Consider the following 20,565-nt stretch of genomic DNA (forward strand, 5'->3'; position numbering starts at 1 on the left):
CTTTATAATAGGTTTTAAAGTCAGGGAGTGTTAATCCTCCTACTTCATTCATCTTTTTTATTAGTATGCTTTTAGCTATTTGGGGCCTCTTTCCCTTCCACATGAATTTGGTAATTAGCTTTTCCAAGTCTCAAAGTAGGTTGTTGGATTTTTAATTGGTACTGTGTTGACTCTGTAGATCAATTTGTGTACAATTGACATCTTAATTATATTTAGCTTTCCTATCCATAAGCAAGTAATGTCTTTCCACCTATTTAAATCTCCTCTGATTTATTTTAATAATGCTATGTAGTTTTCTATGTACACATCCTTTATGTACCTAGTTAAGTTCATTCCTAAGACCTTGATTCTTTTTGTTGCTATCTTGAATGGAATATTTTCCTTAACTGACTCCTCAGCTAGGTCATTGCTTGTGTATAGAACCATTACTGATTTTTGCACAATAATTTTATATCCTGCCACTTGTTGAATTTGTTTATTAGCTCATGTAACTTTGCTGTATATTTCTCAGGATCTTCCAAATATTGTATCATGCCGTCTGCAAATAATGAAGGTTTTACTTCTTCCTTTCCAATTTGGATGCCTTTTATTTTTTGTCTTGCCTGATTGTTCTAGCTAAAACTTCTAGCACAATGTTGACTAATAGTGGTGACAGTGGGCATCCTTGTCTTGTTCCTGATCTTAGGGACAAAGCTCTCCATTGAGTACAATGCTGGCTATCAGTTTTTCATATATTCTCTTTATCATATTCAGTTAGTTATCTTTGATTCCTATTTTTTGGAGTGTTTTTATCAGAAAAGGATGTTGAATTTTGTCAAATGCTTTTTCAACATCAATTGAGATGATCATGTGATTTTTCCCTTTCAATTTGTTAATGTGCTATATTACATTAACCAATTTTCTTGTGTTGAACCATCCTTGCATTCCAGGTATAAACTGCACTTGGTTAAGGTGTATATTTCTTTTAATGTGTTGTTGGATTCGATTTGCCAATATTTTGTTGAGAATTTTTGCATCTATGTTCATTAGGGAGATTGGCCTGTTGTTTTCCTTTCTTAGAGCATCTTTACTCAGTTTGGGTATTAAAATGATATTAGTTGAGAAAACCATCTTGACCAAATGGAATAAGAGTGAAATGAGACAAAATAAAGCATCAATGGCTGAGAGATTCCAAACAGAGTTGAGAGGTTATCCTGAATGATATTCTTATGCATTAAATAGATTTCACCTATTTAGTTAAGGTGCAATGGAGAAGCTGGAGGGAACTGCATGAAAATGGAAAGCTGTGTTCCAGTAGCCATGTTTCTTGTAGATGATTGTCTAATGATATAGCTTTCACAATGTGACTGTGTGGTTGTGAAAACCTTGTGTCTGATGCATCTTTTATCTACCTTAGTGACAGATGAGTAAAACATATGGATTAAAAATAAATAAACAATAAGGAGAACAAATGTTAAAAGAAATTTAGTAGTTTGAAATGCTAGTGATCAATGAAAGGGAGGGGTAAGAGGTAAGGTGTTTATGAATTTTTTTCTGTTTTCTTTTTATTTTGTTTTCTGAATTGTTGCAAATGTTCTAAGAAATGATGATGTTGATGAAGAACTCTGCCTGCTGAGCCACTGTGTCCCTCCCTCTCCTTCAATTTTGAAGAACAATTTGGCTGGGCACAGAATTCTTGGCTGGTAGTCTCTGTCTTTCAGGATCTTAAATATATCATACACTGCTTTTGCCTTCATTGTGCTAGTTGAGCAGTCTGAACTCAGTCTTCTGTGGCTTCCTTTGTATGTAGTAGATTGTTTTTCTCTTGCCAGCTTCAGAATTTTTTGCTTCTCTTCAACATTTGACAAACTGATTAGCATGTGTCTTGGGAAAGACCCATTTGGATTTATTCTCTTTGGAGTTTGCTGGGGTTTTTCTGGTTTGTTTATTTATGTGCTTTATGAGGGTTGGGAAGTTTTCCCCCATTATATCCTCAACTACTCTTCCTAGCCCTTGACTCCTCTCTTTTCCTGGGACACCAATGATTCTTATATTGTATGCTTTGTTTTGAGATCCAAAACAAGTTTTTCTACCTTTTTTTTTTGCCATTTGCTGTTTTGAGTGTCTGAAGTCAGTTATCCTGGCCTCTATATCACTTATTCTGTCTTCTGTTTCTTCAAATATGATTTTGTTTGCCTTTAGTATGCTTTGTATTTGGTCCACAGAGCCTTTAATCTCTGTGGTATCTGCTATTTTTCTATTTATTCTTTCAAATTCCTCTTTATGCTCTTCTATTGTCTTCTTTATCTCTTTATGTCATTTGCTATCTCACTTATTTTATTAAGTGGAGTTATATGAACATCTTTGATTAGTTGTTCCAACATCTGTGTCTCTTCTGGTGTTTTAATTTGGTCATTAGGCAGGTCTATATCTGTCTGCATTGTGATATGCTTAGTGATCTTCTGCTGTCTTTGTCATATGTAAATATCTTGATTGATTTACTTTGGAATTGATTTCTTTTAGTAGTCTAAGGCCTTGTGTTTGTGGGATGGATGTGCCACAGGGAGCAGGGTATGGGGTGGGGCACAACAGTGTGGTGATTTGTGGCAGCACAAGTATAGGTGCAGGTTGGGGATGTTACACTGGTGCTTGTGAATGTGGTTGCCCAATGGCCAGGGAGGGTGTAGCTGCGAGGGTGCACTGGTCTGAGGGGTGAAACCTTGGTATGTGCTGTTCTAGGGCTTGGGGCCCTTTGTGCACACACATAGAGCTGTGGCAGCAGATTAGCATTATGCCTTCATGGATTGGGGCAAACGTGACCCGGCTGCACAGGTCAGTACTTTCTCAAAGCTTGGAAGCATGACTGAGGGCCGTTTGCATGCACAGGTCTAGGACTGTCATAAACTGAGGTTCCCACAGCTGAATAACATGACTGGGGGTCTGTGCGCATGAACGGGTCTCAGAGTGCTGTAAACTGATGTGCAGAGCTGGGGGGTGGGCAGGCTGAGGTTGTGCAACACTATTTGCAGGGGGCAGGGGTAGCCTGGGTATGGAGGTTAGTACCTGCAGCATTCATGCACTGGCAACTGCCTGTAGGGAACAAGGAGGTGGGGTACTGCTCAGGAGGGTAGCAGGAGAGGTGGATTGGGCTGCACTTGGGGTGGTGATATGGGGTGGGTATACTTGCTGGGGGCTGGTGGGGCGGGGGCACTTGGAGTGCAGGGAATGGGAGCAGGTGACAGGGTTCAGGTTCATGGCATACGGGGTGAGTCACAGGTCATGGGACTGCACTGGTGAGGGTAGCATGTTCAAAGAACAGAGCTTGGCTTACTTCCTAGTCCCCGTCTCCCTATCCATGCACTCTCGTGGGATACGCGCCTCTGCAACCAGGGCCCAGCTTTCTGCTTCTCAGCTCCTCAGCTCCTCCAACCAGGGCTGCCCTATGTGGTATAAAAGGCTCTCCCAGGTCAGTTGCACTCTTGAATTGCCATTTCAGTCACCCTCTTGTCCCTTCTCTAACTTTTCTGTGGAGCAGGGCTGAAATCAAGCTACTCTATTTGGCCATCTTCCCCGAAGTCCCATGTATACTGTTAAATATATGTTATCATTATCTTTTTGTATGAGAGTTAGCATTGCTCTATGGATAGTATTTTTTGTCACTCGAAGTATGATCTAGAGCAGCAAAATCAACATGCCCGGAAGAACTTGTTAGAAATGTAAAGTCACCATACTCACCTCAGACCTACTAAGTCAAAATCTGTTTTTATAAGATCTCCAGGTGATATGTATGCACATAAAAATTTGAAATCATCGATAGCAAAAGCAAATACTAAAGAACTTTCAAAAAAGAAGTTATCACTGTGAACTTCAAAGTGGGACTTGATTGCCTGCCTGGGGAAATGGTTGACATTATTATAGGAAGAGGGGGCTTATTTTTTCAATTAAGAGCTCATGGAGTGGTTAAGCAAGGGGAAGATGTGGAAAATAGTCTTTCAGGTTATATATGTGTCTTTTGTTTTTTTATTAGAGAAGTTGTGAGTTTGCAATAAAAACGCAGAAAATATGGTGCTCCTGTATATTCCAGTCACACATGCAGTTTTCCCAGTTATTGGTATTTTGCATTAGTGTGGTAACTGTGTTGCAACTGGTGAAACACTATCATTATAATTGTACTATTAATTATATTCCATCACTTATAATTCACTCTATGTGTATGTTTGATGTATGTGTGTTGTTCTATGATTTAAAAAAAATTTCTTCTAGCAATAGGTATATATATAACCTAAAATTTCCCTCTTACCCGTATACAAACATACAACTCAGAGGTATTAACTACATTCACAATATTATGCTACCATCCCCATCATCCATTACCAAAAGCTTTCCATCATTCCAAACAGGAACTCTGTACCAATCGCACATTACTTACCTCTACCTGGCCCCTGGTAACCTGTATTCTAGTTTCTGAGTCTATGAATTTGTTTATTTTCATTGTTTCATATCAGTGAGATCATACAGTACCTGTACTTTTGTGCCTCGTTTATTTTACTCAACGAGATGCCTTCAGGTATCATCACATTGTTGCATGTGTAAAAACTTGACTCCTTTTCATGGCTTTATAATATTCAATTGTGTCTATGAATTTGCTTATCCATTTGTTAGCTTGCTTCCATCTTTTGGTGATTATAAATAATGTTGCTGTGAACATTGGTGTGCAAATATCTGCTCAAAGCCCTACTTTCAATTCTTTTCAAGTCTTTTATTCATTTTTTAATTGGATTTTTTTTTTTGTTATTGGATTGTAGGATTTCTTTATATATTCTGGATAGTAAACTCTTTTGGGAACTGTGGTTTTGAAATATTTCCCCCCATTCTGTAGATTGACTTTTTAATTTAATGGTAAAGTCCTTTGATTCATAAAAGTTTTCAATTTTGATAAAGTCTCATTTATCTATTCTTTAGTTGCTCATGCTTTTGGTGTGAAGTCTAATATCTGAAAGAGCTTCTCTCTGTTTTTCTTTTGAAATTTTAGGGTTTTGTTTCACATATATAGATCTTTGATCCACTTTGAGTTCATTTTTCCATGTAGGGTAGGGATCCCCCTTCATTCTTTTGCTTATAGAAATCTTATTTTACTAGCATCATTTGTTGAAGAGACTATTCTTTCCCCATTGAGTGGACTTGGCATCCTTGTCAAAAATCAAATGGCCATAAATGTGAAGGCTTTTTTTTCAACTCTCACTTTGATTCCATAGTTCTGTATGCCTGGCCTATGCCTTGCTGTTTAATTACTGTAGCTTTTTAATACGTTTTAAACCAGGGACATATGGGTTATCCAACTTTATTCTTCTTTTTTCAAGGTGGTTTTGGCTATCCAGGGTCCCTTACACTTCAATTTAAATTTGACAATTGACTTTTCCATTTCTGCAAGGAGGATGTTAGAATTTTGGTTGGGATTGCATTGGATTTGTAAATTGTCTGGGGTACAATTGAAACTTCAATAATGTTTAGTCTTCTAATTTGTGAATATGGAATGACCCTTCTTTTAGTTAGGCATTCTTTGATTTCTTTTAGCAATGTTTTGTAGATTTATGTGTGTAAGTCTTTTACATCCTGAGTTAGATATATTCCTAGATAGTTGATTTTTCTAGCTGCTGTTGTAAATGCAACTTTTGTCTTGATTTCTTCTGCCAATTGTTCATTGCTTGTGTATAAAAATACTACTGATTTTGGGGGTGTTGATCTTGTAGCCTGTCACTTTGATGAATTCACTTATTAGCTCTAGGAGTTTTGTTGTGGATTTTTCAGGATTTTCTGTATATAGGATCATATCATCAGCAAATAAGGAAAGTTTTACATCCCCCTTCCCAATTTGGATGACTTTATTGCTTTTTCTTCCCTAATTGCTCTTGCAACAACTTGTAGCACGATGTTGAATAACCACGGTAACAGTGGGTATCCTTGTCTTATTCGTGATGTTATAGTGAAAGCTTTCAGTCTTTCACCATTGGGTGTCATGTTAGCAGTGAATTTTTCATATACAGCTTTTACTATGTTGAAGAAATTTCCTTCTATTCCTAGTTTTATAAATGTTTTAATTGAGAAGGGGTGGTGGACTTTGTCAAATGCCTATTGTGTCAATTGACATGATTGTGTGTTTTCTTCTGCTTCAGTTTAAAATATGTTGTTTATAGTAATTTCTTTCATGCCTGTGAAAAATCCCCTTTATCATAGTGTATGACATTTAATGTGTTGTTGGATTTGATTTGCTAATATTTTACTGGTCATTTTGCATCGATATTCATAAGGGCTATTGGTCTGTCATATTATTTTCTTGTGGCATCTTTAACTGACTTTGGTATTAAGGTGATGTTGGCTTCAGAAAGTGAGTTAGATAGTGTTCTCTCCTCTTCAATTTTTTAGAAGAGTTTGAGCATGATTGGTGTTAGCTTTCCTTGAAATGTTCAGTAAAACATGAATGAAAACGTCTGGTCCTGGGTTTACCTTTGTTCAGAAGTCTTTGATTACCAAATCTATCTCTTGTAACTGGTCTGTCTGTTGATATCTTCTATTTCTTCTTGAGTCAGCGTAGGTAGTTTGTGTGTTTCTAAGAATTTGTGCAATCATCTCAGTTACCTAATTTGTGGACTGTATTTGCTCTTTTTTTAATAATCTGAGAAGTGTTAGGTCAGAGAGACATGCTGATTCAGTAAGTAGACTCTCAATAGTCAGGGAGTGGTTTATTCCACCCCTAAACTCTTGCAATGTGCTTCCTCACTAGCCCCACAGATGCACTGTGTCAGCCTATCCCAGGAAGATGGATGGACATACAAATGTTCCTTTGGTTGTATCTGGTGGCCTGGGAATAGCCCATTATGCTGTAGGAAATGTGTTCTGTTGTATCAAAAAATCACTCCAATCCCTGAAGAAATTTGAGTAGATCATAAATTCAAAAGAGATAAGGAAGTATTACACATGACGTTACTGATCAGGGAATGAGATCAGTAAATCTTCGGGATGAGGGAGGAGGTAATAAAAGAAGGAGGATAAATAGAGGGGATGAGAAAGGCCACATGATATAACTTTTTGCCTTGACCTTGTATGTGGTTTTGAAATATTCCAAAGCAATGAAGCTGATTGTTGAGATAGTTCTTGTAGAAGGCGGGAGAAAGTTTAAGAGGCTAAGGGAAGGTGTAAAGGGAAGCTTTATTTTCACAGGTGTATAAAAAGTAAACCAATGTACAGAGGCTACAGAAAAGGAATTTGACAAGCCAATCTGAGAGAAGGAGGAATAAAACAACTGTAAAAGTTGCAGTAGGAAAAAAAAATCACAATTATCTTTTACAAAGCCACTAGAGAGAAGTTGGTCAACAAAAAAATAAAAAATATCATAGAGGTGCACAGGAATATAGATGTCACTTGGTTTGTGATGTGTTTTAGGGCAGGAAGTATAATAATAAGGATTTGTTTTTGGACAAAAGCCAGGCAAAGAGAGTGAGAAGGACTGTATAGGAAAGAAAATTTGCAAATATAGGTATGATAGCATCAGTGTCATGGTCTGTTGCATATGACGAATGTCCCATGGAAGGAATGGTGGGTTTTTAACTTGGACAGACTTGAGCTGGAAAAGTGGCCTTTTTCTTTACTATCTTTGTGCCTTTTCCAAGCCTTTATTTTTCTATTTCTAAAATGAAGGGAATTTTAACCTTACAAAGCTGTTCTGGGAAGTCTCTTGAAAGAGTTGGTGCAGAGGATCTCATTTCTGCTTGTTCAATTCATCATCATGTCCTTTCAAGATGTCCTAAATCCATTTACTTTTTTCCATTATTACTGCCAGTTTGACTATCATTTAAGACTCCAAGTTCTCCCCATTGAACTATTGCCATAACCCCCTAAATGGCCTTCCCTCATGCACCCTTGCTCCCTCCCAGACTGCCACAGAGTCCACACTACAGACTGAGTGATCTTTTAAGAATGCTAATCTGGTCATATTACCCATGTCTCCCTCAGTATCTCCCGCCCCCAACACACGCATACCCACACTCCTTAAATAACTTCACATTAATCTTAAGATAATAACAAATCATGGCCAGTCTCCTACTCACGTCTTAAACCTATCTTTCATAACTCTTGTCCTTCTTTCAGTTCATTGAAACTCATTTCATTAATTGGTTACTGTCTGTTTCCATCACTGAAAGTTTGCTCCATGAGCTTAGGCCCTGTGTCTGTTTTTGATTACCACTCTATCTTTGGTATTCAGTGTGGTGCCAGAATACAGTAGGTGCTTGTTCAATGATGCATTCAGTGTGGTGCCAGAATACAGTAGGCACTTGTTCAATGATGCTGATGAATGATGATGCCTACTTAGTCACATCTGCCTCCTTCCTCCCTTGGCAGGGAGTGCATACCTCAAAACCTTGCAGGAGGCAATTGGTATGAGCTTGGCTACTGGCCCTCCACCCTTGGATCCTATCCCACCACACACAGGAAGGGCAGGAACGGTAACAATACAGGTGCTCTTGCCTTCATAAATTGCCATACCTTGTTCTAGAATAGGAATCTCAGTCTAGTTATAGTGTATAAATTGGAGAAGAAGGAGGCAATAGAAGAATTGGGAAAGATATGTGATACCTTATATTGGAATAAAGGTTCTTGAGTAAATAGAATTGTGCTATTTACACCCCAATTTTCTTATGACCCAAGTATTCTTCCAGCATTAATTTCTTTCTTCTTTCCTGTAGTGCTTAAGGTCAAAGATAAAAATATCAGCACTAACTATTATCAAATAAAATATTAAAATTTTCAAATACATAGAAATGTTTAAATGAGGGAATATCTTAATTGCCTTATCCATTCTTAATTTTATTCTGTGCTTTATGTCTTATTATTCCCACTTGGAAATAACCTTCTGTCACTTTAATATTGGCTTGTTCACATTTCAAAAATTATCCTATGTAATCTAATCTCTGGAAGTTTAGCTTTTGCCATTGTTAGTAATAATATGATATGATTAATTTCAAAGACCCTCATTAGTAATACTGTTCATTTCAAATCCTCATTAACTTGTCATATAAGAGCTCAGGATTCTCCACTGCTAAAATCAAGGCAGGTTCCAATAAGCTTTAATTGCTTGGAATGAGGTGTCACATGCTATCTTTCAGAGTGTTTTTATGTTCAGGGATTGGCAGCACTTGACTCAAATTTAGACTTAGATACATTTTCTGGAATATGCTGGATTGTGGCACTGTTTACAAAAAGGATGAAAGTAAAAATATAATATAAAAATATATGATTTGTTCTGAAGCTCTACCTATCTCATTCTGTTGAAGTGAATTCTTTCACATATGCTATGAAAAGTCTTGGTTAAGTCATACACATGTAATTATGAATTTTAGAAATATGCCACCATCACTGTTTCAGATTTTAAGGCTGCATCTTGGAAAGTATGAGTGGTTGGTAAAGGACTAGACTATATGATGTGGCATGAACCGGGCATGGGGTCTTGCTTTTGCTTTTGAGCTCTGAAACGGTACTGACAGCACTGCAGCAAGTTCAGGACTATTAGCATTTGGGCTGTTGTATGGCGGAATCTCGTGAGAATGCTCACAATGCAATGTTTTCTGCAAGATATTTCTTTTAGAAAAGAGAATTTCTAGAAGATGTATGGGCATGCAGTGCCCTCTGGGAGACTGCTGCTAGATGGAGTTTAACTTTGGGAACAATATCTTTCAGCAAGATGAGTGGAGATATATGCCATTGCCACACTTTGACACTAGATATTCTTGTTCTCTATTTGCTTTTTCATTCTCTTGTGGGAGGTAATTTTCATTGCAGTTCCACAATTCCTTACTCTAAGCCCTAAGCCTGAATCAGAGACACTTCTGATTCAGAATGTTTTGAATTTTAGAAAGATGATAAGGTCCATATTTAATATATCATGTTAAACCTCCAATGGGGCTGAGCCAACACCCTATAATCACACATATCAGTATTTCTGTAGTGAAACACATGAATAGTCTCTTTAAGTGAAATTAAGACTGTTTCTAGTCTCACATCATTCAGGTCAAGTTTTGGTGGACATGAATCTGTGTAAAGCTTAAGAAAAAACTTTCTTTTTTCAAGATGCTTTTTGGATTTCAGAATTGTGCTCATGAGATTGTAGACTTGTATCTCTCCCCCCTTTTCTTTATTGATCACTTTAGTTTTGAGTGATCGATCATTTATTTTTAGACCTATCTCTCTAATAATATAATTCTAGTTATTTTCACTTGTGTGAACTGAACAAGCACTGGTTTTATACCCTCATTTGCACACCCAAGGGACTCTGTGGCCTTGTATAGCTCAGGGCTCCAGGCAAACGAGGGGAATTGACCTTTCGTCTTAGGTGGGTTATAGAATACATCAGAGAAGGCTGGTTGGCTGTCTGGAATATCGTGGGGGACACCAAACTTCTCAAGAACATTCTCTTTTTTTTTTTTTCAAAATAATCTTCTTTACCCATGAAATATATGACAGTGGGAAATAGCATTTTTAGGCTAAATTCAGAAAATATGAATAAGCAGAAATTTAGGAAAAAAACCTGTTTCTAATAAACCCAATATCCAAAAAGAGTCAGTCTCAATTTTGGTATATATCCTTCTAGTCAGTCTTTCCCTCTTTCTTTTTTTTTTTTATGTGAATATGTGTGTGCTTCTGTGTTTGCATGTGTGTGTGTGCTGTATCCATGTGTACACAGACACATGAACAGCGAAGTTACGAAATTGTATAAACTCACATTATTCAGAGAAAATGTACCGCTGTTTTTCTGTAACTAATCTGATCTTCTCCTTGAGACCCTATACACTGCCTGAGGAAACAAAACCCAACTTTAATTTAGTCAGATAAACTCAGTCTGAACAGATGCAAATATATTATTATTATTATTTATTTATTTTTTTTGCATGGGCAGGCACCAGGAAATGAACCTGGGTCTCCAGCATGGCAGGCGAGAATTCTACCACTGAGCCACTGTTGCACCACTCAGTGTAAACATTTTTAAAAATCTCTTTAAAATAGTTCACCCTTTCTTGTTTGGCTTAGATAAAATGTAGGCTTCCAGAATTCTGTACCTTTATCCGTACTTTTCTCCACAGGGAGTCGGGTTATGTGATACATGTGGCCTCATCACATGTAGGAAGGGTCTTTGGGTCTTTGCTGGCAGGATTTGCTCCTTGTATCAGTATTTTCTGACTTGATGGAGGTGGTGGGTCTCATAAGGTCATCCACTCGGGACCCATTTGTGCATGGCTCATGGAAGTTTCTTTGTCCTGACTGCAGCTTTCAGCTCTTAATCCTTCTGCACATCGACACCCACTCTGGGGTCGCTTGCACTTTGTGCCTAAACCATGGGGAGCGGGAGCTCTGCATCTTTGCCATATTGGATAATTTGCGGAGATGGATTGTATCTCTATGCCTGAGGAAGGTGTGTGGGAAAAGCTCAGCCGTAAGAAAATAGTATGGCATATCAGCATGAGATTTAGAAGTTGTTTTAAATTTGCCCAGAGTGAGAAGGAGGGAATCTAACAATTGAGCACAGTAAACTGTCTTTCAGGGTAGGCTTCATTTTGCTTTCAAAAGTCCACCTTCACCTCCCTTGCGCTCTCACTGAGTCAAGATTTATTCCTATAGAATGTTGCCAGGGCAACAATACCTGTGGCTTTTTAAGGTATTTTAGGAGTGACTGAAGAGCTCTCTCCATCTGCTGATGAAGCTACTTAGGGATAAGAGAGAGGCCTTAGGTCAATTTGTTTCTTATTAAGATCATATTAATAAGTATTACTCATGTAAATCTCTCAGGCAAACAGTAATTCTCGGGTTTGTGCTTATATATTCCAAACTCAGATTTCTCCTTCTCCATGCCCATGCATTACCACAGCTCAACTCTCAAAAGGCAAATAGGTTAATTAATTCACTTCACTTGGTCTGTTTCCTCTGAATGTCACATTCCTGTGTGGTTTAAGTGGCCATTGAAGACAGTCTGCACAAGTGTAGATCTTTTAGGAATCAGTGGTTGAGAGCTTACTGTTCACCTGGTTGTACATGGGGAGAGAGGGGGGACACTGATATTTGGAATAATTAAGGGAGGCAAAGTTTGACAGTCATCAAAAGGACCATGGAATTATCATCAGAAAGTTGCACCCAGGTTGGACTGGAGGGGAGGGCAATGGAGGAAGCCGGAGACTGTCTCTGCATTCTGTACCCAACCTGGAAGAGAAAATATCACAGAAATACAATTCTGATCTGGGTCTGACTGACTGTGGAATAGTCTGGAATAGAGACCCATGGCAGCAGTTTCAATCAGTGGGGGCAAGAAGCAGAAAAGCTCAACCAGTCTTTCTGTGGGAAGCAGGTTTACTCTGCCTCTTACAGTGCTTGCATTTGAGGGATAAATGAGACATTCATCCTCCTCGGTTGTGCAGTTTATGAATAAAAGTACCTTTGTACCATACCCTCAACCTCTCAAGAGAACAAATCTTTATTAATATGCTTACAAAATCTAACCTACAGCCAGGAGCCAAGATGAGTTTGAGTGTAGAAATGCCAGACAGGAGAGGGGAGCTTGTGGCTTTTTGACATTGACTTTAATAGGTCGTCTTGATTACATAGTCCCAGCAATGAGACGCTTGATTAAATGACTTTAGTGCATCAATGTCTTTAAATAGCTGAATATGTAATTTGCAATTTAACCAACTCTGTTACCTGTGGGTTACCATGGTAATAAAGTATATGCTGAAATGACATTTGACATTAATTTTATTATTTTAATTTACAATCAGTGAAACACAATAGCACATCCTTACCGATATACCTTATTTTAAGGGAACTGAGGAAGAATAAGTATACTCACATCCTCAAAATATTTATGTATTATGGAGTATTAAAGAGACGCAGTTATCCATTGTCAATTTTAAACCTTAAATTGATGCAGGAAGTCCCGTTAAAAGGGTTCTCTTGAAACGGGTGTCTGTCTGAGCTTGTGACCTGTGGATGGGTGGCATTTGATCCTCAGACAGGTTAGATCTCAATCTGTACTTCAGAATGTAATATCCTGAGAGGATAGTACTTTAGCTCCTGTGCAGAGCATTTCAACATTGGATTGTTGGCAAACTGTGCTATGAAAAATAGGCCCTGAATGGACTTTTCTGGTTTGTTTAACATTCTTGGAAAACATAGGGAATTTGGGACACCTTTTTATGTAATTAGAGATTTGAGGCAGAAAGGTGAAATAATGAGATAACATGAAAGCATTGGAACATCTCCAAAGGGCTTGATATTTCTTTGTGTTACCAGCTACTGATAATATAAATGACCCATAAGTTGGGATGAGAAAAGACCTTGAATGTTACACTGGCTTTGGCGATGAATCTGCATGGATCCACCATCTTGTAAACTCCAGTGTTGTTATGAACTTTGCCTATTCCTTCTGAAGAAGGCCCTGGATCCCAGCCTCCCTTTCTTTCTTTCTTTTTTTTTTTTCATTATTTATTTTTAAAAGAATTTTTTATTGACAAATCTTCGCACACACATTCCATACATGGTGTACAATCAGTGGCTCACAATACCATCACATAGCTGTGTTTTCATCACCATGATCATGTTTTAGAACATTTGCTTCACTCCAGAAAAAGAAAGAAAAAGAAAACAGAAAAAAACTCTTGTATCCCATTCCTCTTACCCCTCCCTCTCATTGACCACTAGTATTTTCATCTGCCCAATTTATTTTACCCTTTGTCTGCCCCTATTATTTGTTTATTTTTTGTTCATATTTTTTACTCATCTGTCCATACCCTGGATAAAAGGAGCATCAGATACAAGGTTTTCACAATCACACAACCACATTGTACAAGCTATGTCATTATACTATTGTCTTCACAGATCAAGGCTACTGAAACACAGCTCTACAGTTGCAGATACTTTCCTTCAACCACTCCAATACACCATAAACTAAAAAGGAATATCTATGTAATGCATAAGAATAACCTCCAGGATAACCTCTCAATTCTGTTTGAAATCTCTCAGCCACTGAAACTTTATTTTGTGTCATTTCTTTCTTTCCCCTTTTGGTCAAGAAGGCTTTCTCAGGTCCATGCTCATCCCAGGAGTTCAGCCCCATGTTGCCAGGGAGATTTACATCCCTGGAAGTCATGTCCTACACAGGGGGAGGGCAGTGAGCTCACCTGTGGTGTTGCCAGCCCCTTTTCTTGATGCTGTTCTGGACCACATTGAGCTCTGGTGACAACCTCATTGCTGTTCTTTCTCTTGCTCTCACTCAAAATTAATGAGAACTTACATTTTTCTTTAAAGATTATTTCCCTTGGGGGGTATTGTGATGGGTATGCATTTCAGGATACTGCTTTTCCTTTTTGCTAGTAAGGAGGAACTAATACCCTATCAGAAGTAGGAGGATAGTTCTACTGTGTTCTGCAAAAGTACATGTCTTCTTTTAAATATGGGGACATTTAGATAAAACATTGTTTTATCAAGTGGAAAATTGCAAAACTAATCTTAAAAATAGACCATGTATTTTAATGGTAAATGTAATTCCTGAAAATGTGAATAGTGATAGAAAATATAGAACTCATTCTCTTTCCTTAAATGAAGCATTCACTTTAAGGAGCCAACCAAAGGAAAATGAACTCAGCACACCTCAACTCCTTTTAGTTATTTATTGAGAAGTTAATTCAAATTTTGCCACCAAGTCATTTCATTGATTCCTTACTCATCAAATCACTTGCCCAGTTAATGATAAATAATCAAGCCAAAAAATAATTGGCAGTCTTAAGGAAAGGGTGATATTAAGAGGTAGAAAATAAATATATCCATCAGTTAATGGAAATAAAACCAATAAACTCTGAAAACAGTAAAGAGGACATTAATTCAGGGAGCACCCTTTCAGTTTGCCTTAGGAATCATGAGTAGCAATTTGAAATCCTGTTTTTCTCCTGGGAAGAAGTGCTGCCTGGAATATGATATAAAATATACTGATCAAATAAAGAGGAGAGCCTCTGGCTAAAACAGAGAGAAAGAAGTTACAACAAAGAAAAACAGCTAGTTGTATGAAATGACACATTTATACACCAGCAAAGTAAAATTAGAAATATTATCCCCCCCTCATAAATGTTATATCAGCTGCAGAAGAAAAATAGTTATATCACAGAGACCAGATTGGAGAAAAAGAAAAACATAAAATAGATTTTGTCAAATAATTCCCAGAGGATGCCTCTTCTAATATATAGATGTATGTTTTGATCATGATATGATAGTAGTTTAATTTTAAGTGATGTATAGAGTCAACCAAAATATGTTGACTGTTTTAGGAAAAATTTAATGGTAGATAATGTTAAAAAGTATATATTGGAACGAAAAATTTGATGGATATAGATTATTAAATTTAAACAAGCATTTGACATTCTCTTTCTTCTTTTGAGATTTAAGGCTCTTCATTCAGGCAAAATGCTAACCTTTGGCTTTTGTGAGCATCAGTGAGCTTAGAAAAGTATAGCCAATGACAAAATGAAATATTTCAGGGACATGTTTTGGACATGATGAATTTGTTATTGCAGAAGTTTCCATTAGAAAGTCAATACCGTCTATTTAGAAAGACTCTGTGCCTCGTTTTATGCAGTAGGTAGTTTCTGAAAGGCAATAGATAAGTACAAATTTTATAATTAAATCAGTGTGCTTGTTATTTGTAGCTCAACATTTTGTAAAATCAAGAGTCCGTTTGTAATGTTAAGATTAGGCCTTAAGTATTCAGTTGATCAGACTTTCAAAATCAGGGCTTTGTTTGTTTTGATTTCTTTTTTATTAGAGAAGGTATAGGCTTACAGAAAAATCATGCTTAAAATATAGAGTTCCCATATACCATCCTTTTATTAACACTGTGTATTAGTGTGGTGCATTTGTTATAATTGAAGAAAGAACATTTTTATAATTTTACTATTAACTGTAGTCCATAGTTTACATTAGGATTCACTGTTTGTGTTACATAGCACTATGGTTTTTTAAACATTTTTACTCTAATGGCAGATACCACCTAGTATTTCCTCTTTTAACCACATTCACATGTATAATTCAGTGCTTTAAATTACATTCACAATGCTATGCTACCTTCGCCACCATCTACTCCCAAAATGTTTCTATCAACCAAACAGAACCAGTTCAACTGAAGCATTAACTCACCATTCCTTACCCCTGACCCCAAACTCTGATAACCTGCATTTTATAGGTTCTGACTCTATAAATTTTCTTATTCTAATTATTTCATATCAGTGAGATCAGGCAGTATTCATCTTTTCCTGTTTGGTTTATGTCTTCAAGGTTCATCCATATTGTCACATGTATCAGAACTGCATTCCTTTTTATGACTGACTAATATTCCACTGTATGTTTATACTACATTTTGTTTATACATTCATTGGTTGATGGGCTCTTGGGTTGCTTCCATCTTTTGGCCATGGTAAATAATGTTGCTATGAAGCAACATTATTTGGGTGTGCAAATATCTGCTTTAGTCCCTGCTTTCAATTTTTCTTGCTATATGCTAGAAGTGGGATTACCAGGTCATATGGTAATTCTATGCTTAACTTTCTGAGGCATCATCAAACTGTTTTCCAAAGAAACAGTTTAGAATCCCATCAACAATGAATGAGTGTTCCTGTCTCTCTGTATCCTCTCTAAACACTTGTGATTTTCCATCATTTTAACAGTAGCCATTCCAGTAGGCATGAAATGCTATCTCATTTTGGTTTTGATTAGCCTTTCCCAAATTTGGAGGAATGTCTACTCAAGTCTTTTGTCATTTTAAAATCTGATTTTTGCCTTTTTGTTGTTGATTTATAGGATATCTTTATATATACTGGATTTTAATTCATTATCAGATATGTAGTTTCCAAATATTTTTTCCCATTTTGTAGGTTGTCTCTTTGCTTTCATGATAAAGTCCTTTGATGCACAAAAGTTTTTAATATTAACAAAGTCCCATTTATCCATTTTTGTTTTGTTGCTTGTGCTTTTGGTATAAAGTATAAGAAACCACCATCTAATATAAGGTTCTGAAGTTGCTTCCTTATTGCTTTCTTCTAGGAGTTTTATAGTCCTGGTTCTTGTATCATTCACTGATTTTGAGTATGCATTATGGTTTCCTTCATAATTTTCCATCATAACAGCTTTTGAATTAAAATATGTTTTATCTGATGTTAGTGTTGCTAATCCAGCTGTCTTTTGGTAACTACTTGCATAGTGTGTTTTTTCTTAATCTTTCACTTTCAACATACTTATCGTTTTGAATTTAAGATGGGTCTCTTATGAACAACGTACAGTTGGGTCATGCTTTTCATTACTTCTGCTAATCTCTGCCTTTTAACTGTAGAGTTCAATCCATTTACATTTAAAGTTACTACTGATTATGAAGGACTTTCTTCTAACATTATGTTACTTTGTCTTTGTAAGTCTTACATTTATTTTTACCCTCAATTCTTCTGTTCATGGCTATTTTCACATAAATTTTTTGCATTGTGCCATTTTGAGACCCTTCTAATTTCTTTTTCAATGTATTTTTCAGATATTTTCTTTGTGTTGCCATGGGGCTAACATTTAATGTCCTAAATATGCAATAATCTGATTTGATTTGATATGAATTGAATTCATTAGCACACAACACACTTCCTATACCTCTTCATCCCTCCACTGTCAGGTGTAGATGAGACAGAGGTCACATGCCCCCTGTAGAGATATAGCAAAGCTGTCTCTGTGGGAAAAGGCACCTGATGTCCTGAAAAGACTAAAGTGTTGCAACACTGCTTGAGTCTGGGGCAGAAGGAAGCCTGGGGAAATGTGTAACTTTTTGACTCATCTGGTCACAAAGAAGCAGATGGTTCAGCTCATGTTTCTTCCTCTCCCATTCTTTAGTTACATTTTTGACTTTCTTTACCTTGCAGCCCTATAAAATAAAGTGTGCGGAACCTCTTGAGGTCTTTGAGTCTGCATCTGAGCTCAGAGTCCCACCTGGTCCCAGCTTTAACTCTATCTCTGTCTCTTCTGTTTCTTTCTCAATTTCTCATCGCCTCCCTTCAGTTCTGACACTGAGCCACACTGGTCACAACACTCCACTTTCTTTTTTGTACTTGTTAAAAATGATATCTTTGTCTTTAGAGTCCCTTGATGCATGGGAGAAAAAATACAGAACTATTAAATTTTACCACTGGGGAAACCACTGGTACTGTGTTAAGCATTAGGGCCAACACCTAGATCTTGAGGTTTGTTCTTGTGAAGCTTATTTAGGTAGTAGCAAAGCTAAACCTACTTATAGTTATGCCTAAGAATTACTTCCAGAGGACCTCTTTTGTTGCTCAGATGTGGCCTCTTTCTCTAAGCCCAAACCTGCAAGTAAAATCATTACCCTGCCTGCTACATGGGACATGACATCCAGGGTTGAAATTCTCCCTGAAAGCATGGAGCATGACTCCCAGGGATATAAGCCTCTGATTTTACTTCTTCCGTGGTCATAAGGGTGGAATCATACAGTATATGTCCTTTTGTGTCTGGCTTGTTTCACTCAGCATTATGTCCTCAAGTGCTTCAAGACATCATTTCATCTTACTGCTGATTAATATTCCATTGTATGTACATACCACATTTTGTTTATCCCCTCGTCTGTTGATGGGCACTTGGATTGTTTCCATCTTTTGGTGATTGTGAATAATGCTACTGTGAACATCAGTGTGCAAATGTCTGTTTGTGTCACTGCTTTCAGCTCTTCTGGCATACACAGAGGAGTGGTTTTGCCAGGTCATGCGGGAACTCGATATTTAGTTTCCTAAGGAACTGCCAAACTGCCTTCCATAGCAGCTGTATATATTGATATTACTTTTGGTCTCCAGTGTCTTGGAGCAATTGGAAGGGAAAACCTAAAATTGTGGAATTGTAACCCATACCAAACTCTGAAATCTGTGGTGTGCTTTGAAATGTGCTGCTTTTTTGTATACATGTTATTTTTCACAATAAAAAAATACATCTTTGTTGATTCAGATAGTTCTTGCCAGTTCAATAGTTGTTTTGGTGGAGGGACTGTTTTCTTCCCCATTTTCCTATAATCTTCTCAAAATCAAGTTTTATTAGAGTAAAGCATAGATAGATTGCTGAAAGCAATTTAAATTTCTGTAAAATACTGCAGTGAACAATAAAACATAATTTTAGAAAATTATTTATTCATATCATAGTCAATACAATGTAAACAAGGAAGATTTTATGGCTGCTTAATATTTGCAACAACTGGTGATCACTTCACATTTCTCCATCCCTCAAGCTAACCCCTGCAGATGCCCAGTTCTTATTTCAACCTATCAATAACATTTTTTACTTTTTGAAACACTCTTAAGACCCCATCCTCTCTTGGAATTCCTCTCAGCTCCTTTAGTGCTCCTTGTGCATCTTCTTGCTGGTTGCATCTCAACACTGGAGTCTCCTAGGGCTCTATCCTTGGACCACTTCTCCTCCTTATTTGGCCCCAAACACTTGATGAGCTCATTCAACCTCACAACTCTGAATACCACTAACTTCACCCCTGAGCTCCAGACTCATACATGGAACTATATACTCAGCAGCTCCAGCTAAGTATCTACTAAGCATCTCAAACTTAATATGTGTAAGACTGAACACCTTATCTCCCCCATGCTCGCTCTTTGCTATCTTTCCTTTTCAGTAAATAAAAATATCATAATTTCACTTGCTCAAGCTCCAAACTTTGAATCATCCTTAAATCTTCTCTTACTTTTACACCCCACATCAAATCCACTAGCAAAGCTCACTTCCACTAACTCAGAATGTTCTAAACCACTGATTTGCCTATGTTCCTGCAATGGCTTCCTAACTGATCTCACTGCTTCCTCTCTTACTCACTTGCAGTTTATTCTCCTCAAGCAGCCAGGGTGATTATTCTAAGACGTGAGTGAGATGAGGTCATTCTTCTATGCCCGAATCCTCCAAAGTCCTCACATTGGCCTACAAGCCCTTTAAGATCTGACTACTTTACTTTTCTGACTTCATTTCTTATTACTCTTGCTTATTCCAGATGCAGCCTTTTTGCACTGTCATTCAAACACATCAGACACATTTCCCCATTAGAGATTTTACACCCTCAGCCTTGATGGCTTTTCTCCCAGATAACCACATGACTTCTCCCATCTCTACTCCAAGGTCATCTTCTCCATGAGATCTTTTCTACACATCAGATTTAAAATGCAGCTCTTACTCCAGCACCCAATATCCTTTCCTTACCTGTTTCCGTGGCATTTATCAAAATCTGATATGCAATATGTTTTGCTTTTCATTTTGCTTAATTTCTGTATTCTTCCATGCCTGTGCACATCCCAAAGAAGTTCTTGACATAAAGGGGAGAGGGCTTAATTACTGTTTGTTGAATGAATGACTAAGGGTACAAATGGTCCTGGGATCACCTTGAAAATTTAAAGACTCTGCCCTAAATCCACATGCTGTTGTAAGGTCTGAACTTTGTGACTTTGAATTAATTGTCTAAACTGGGATCAA

Source organism: Tamandua tetradactyla, chromosome 21 (genome assembly GCF_023851605.1).
Source record: "Tamandua tetradactyla isolate mTamTet1 chromosome 21, mTamTet1.pri, whole genome shotgun sequence".
Lineage (NCBI taxonomy): Eukaryota > Metazoa > Chordata > Mammalia > Pilosa > Myrmecophagidae > Tamandua > Tamandua tetradactyla.